The sequence below is a fragment of the Chionomys nivalis genome, chromosome 25, assembly GCF_950005125.1.
Source record: "Chionomys nivalis chromosome 25, mChiNiv1.1, whole genome shotgun sequence".
Taxonomy (NCBI): domain Eukaryota; kingdom Metazoa; phylum Chordata; class Mammalia; order Rodentia; family Cricetidae; genus Chionomys; species Chionomys nivalis.
The window spans coordinates 14,305,911-14,309,351 of NC_080110.1; positions in this window are offsets into that span (position 1 = coordinate 14,305,911).

A 3,441-nucleotide genomic window follows, 5' to 3' on the forward strand; every position below is an offset into this window, starting at 1 on the left:
AGCTTAAAAATAATTTCACTATATGGCTGTCGGATGATTCCGTGGGTAATAGTGCTTGATGTACAAATCTGAGGAACTAGGTTTGAATCCCCAGTAAACACACACACACACACACACACACACACACACACACACACAGCCGGGTGTGACTACACTAGCTCCTATAACCCCAGGACTAAGGGGAGTAGAGGTAAGAAGGATCGCCTGGCCTTGGAGACTGCCAGACTAGCTCCAGGTTCAGTGACAAGTTTGAGACATATAGAGCAGGGTATCTGAGCACTCTTCCTCATAACACACAAACATTAAGATATCTTATTAGTCTCAGTGGAAAAATTTTGATAAATTCTTTCTCAGCTAAAATGTGCAAATGATTTTAACAAATATAAAACTGTATGTGTAAGCAAATTAGGTTTGTTTACATAAGTCAACCTAACAATATTAAATAAAATAAAAATACTATATAAAATGTAAAGTGAGGAATATTATTGTACTTTATCAAGAGATGAAGAATAGAATTATCATTGCATAATAGTATGTTAAGGGAGGTACCAGGAAGCAATCTGTCAAAAGACAACAGAGAATAAATTGATCATATTTCACTCTGAATACCTTTCTCAGAATTGTACAGTAATTACTGCAAGGTTTTCTTATCTACCCATGAAAACAACAATCAAGTCTGATCATTGGTAGCCACATGGAGTGTATGGGAGAATGTTAAATGGAATATCAAAGAAAGACAAATGCTACATGCTCTCAAATATATGTATGAATTAAATGGTTCACATATCAATAGAGACTAGATCACGATTAAAGGACGTATAAAGGATGCAGCATTTGCTTCTAATATTTTATACATGATTGACAGAAATTATTTGACTATTTCAAAATAGCTAGCAGAGAGGATTTAATGTTTCCCACACAAAAAAATTATAAATGTCATAGGTTATAGCTATGTTAGTGACTTTGATCTTATTGTTACATAATATACATGTATTCACACATCACACTATGCTCTCCATATATTATAAATACATAGTTACTGTGTCAACTAAAATAAATATCTTTAAAATTTAGTTATAATTCTTTTTTGTGTGTCTGTTTTGAGACAGGGTTTCTTTATATAATAGTCCTGGCTGTTCTGGAACTCACTATGTAGACCAGACTGGCCTCAAACTCACTGAGATCCACCTGGCTTGGCCTCCCAACTGCTGGGATTAAAGGTGTGTACCACAAACAACCATCCAACAGTTATAATTTATATTTCTTAGGTGTAAATTTTTTTGCTGTTCTTTCAAATGTTTAATTTCCTATTTCACATGAACATGGTATTTTATCATGTGACAATAATAATAATTAATATTAAAATTTACCATTCATAATATTTTGTATTCCCGAAAAGTTCTACATCTTAAAGTACCATTACTCACACTTCATGTTGTTTTTGTAAAGGATGCATATATAACTATAGCATATATATTTGTCTATATACTTTCTATGTAACATGAATAATTCTATTTAGTATATGCTATAAAAGTAGTTTGAAAAGATTCAGCAGAAGAGGAATAATGCCTGAGACAGAAAGGAAAAATTAGATTCTGAGGATCCTTTTTGAGAGCAGCCCACTTCTGACTTATTTTATCTTTCTTCCATATTCAAAGGCGTCTCTCCTGGTGCTACACTCACTCAGCCACAGGCTCTTCTGTAAATGTTTAAAGATTTGGATGTATGCCGGGGGAAAGTAAGGAGTAAAATTTAAATCACATTAGCCTTTACTGTTGTTCTAAGACAGGCCTCATTTTTGACTCAATGTGACCTGATCTCTTTGTGTAGTCTGACTGGCCTTGAACTTGCAACAATTCTCCTGCCTCATCCTTCTGAATGCTAGCGTTTCAGCTGTGAATCACCACACCTGACAGCCATGGCAACCTTTTTAGTGTCACAAAACAATGGGGTGATTATAAATTGTTACTTTCATTGGCTTCAATATTGACTACAACCCCCCCTTCCCACACACATACCACATGTGTTACACTTTATCTTGGTCAACAGACCAAAAGCAATGTGCGTGACACTATCATCTTCAGAATTCCAGGCAAGTTTCCACCAAATAGTCCTTGACTAGGGCTAAAATGTGCAGCATTTTGTTCTGCTATCTGCTTGAGTCTCAAAGGACCCCAAACCCTGCAAAGAAACCTTGGAAAAACGAACACACTAGCCATTTGTTCAAATAAAATGTTTAAGCTCTAAATCAGAAGCAAAAAGAAAGATGAAAAACATTTTCAAGACTTGTCAAGCTGTTCTTAACTCCAACTTTCCAGTGTAAGACTACATCTATGTATGTGTGCTTATGTAAATAAGTAAATATATGATAACTGATGATACATGTAGACAGATGAAAGGGTGATAGGTGATAGATAATTTTTGTCATGGAGTTACCAATACATTTATTTTACCACATTTTCTTTTGTAATTTGAGTACATGGTTAGGATCAAGTAGTAAGAATAAGTTTTAAAACAAGCACTATTGAAAGTTCATAGCACTAAATGCCTACATAAAGGAGCTGGAAAAATCCCACATTAGTGAGTTAACAGAACACCTGAAAACTCTAGAAGAAAAAGAAGCCAAAACACCCAGGAGGACTAGACTGCAGAAAGTAGTCAAACTGAGAGATGAAATCAACAACATAGAAACAAAGAAAACAATTCAAAGAATCAATGGGACAAAGCGTTGATTCATTGAGAAAAATCAATAAAATAGACAAACCTGTATCCAAACTAACTAAAAGGCAGACAGAGAATATCCAAATTGACAAAATCAGAAATGAAAAGGGGGACATAACAACAGACACACAGGAAATCTACAAAATCATCAGGTCATGTTTCAAATACCTGTGCTTCACAAAATTGGAAAACTTAAAGGAAATGAAAATTGTTCTGGACAAATATTACTTACCAAAATTAAATCAAAACTAGATAAGCAAATTAAATAGACGTATAATTGCTAAAGAAATAGAAACAGTCATTAAAAGTCTCCAAACCAAAAAAAAAATTCCAGGTCCAGATATTTTCAGCTCAGAATTTTACAAGATTTTTAAAGAACTAATACCAATACTCCACAAATTGTTCCACACAATAGAAACAGAAGGAACATTGCCGAACTCTTTTTATGAGGCTACAATTACCCTGTCACCCAACCAATATGAATAAACTTTTTTTTCTTCTCAGTGATAAATAATGAATACATACTAGTTGAGTACTCTGTCATTAAACTACACCCCCAGCCCCAATTTCATTCTCTTATTGGTACAATTCCAGATTTCTCAGTGTCATGCATGTATCAAAGATATTGTCATTCCTAATTATGTATTTTTGGCACTATTTTCAGTGTGGTTGACTGTGTGTGTGTATGAGAGAGTGAGTAGCTGTCCCCCCTAATTTCTT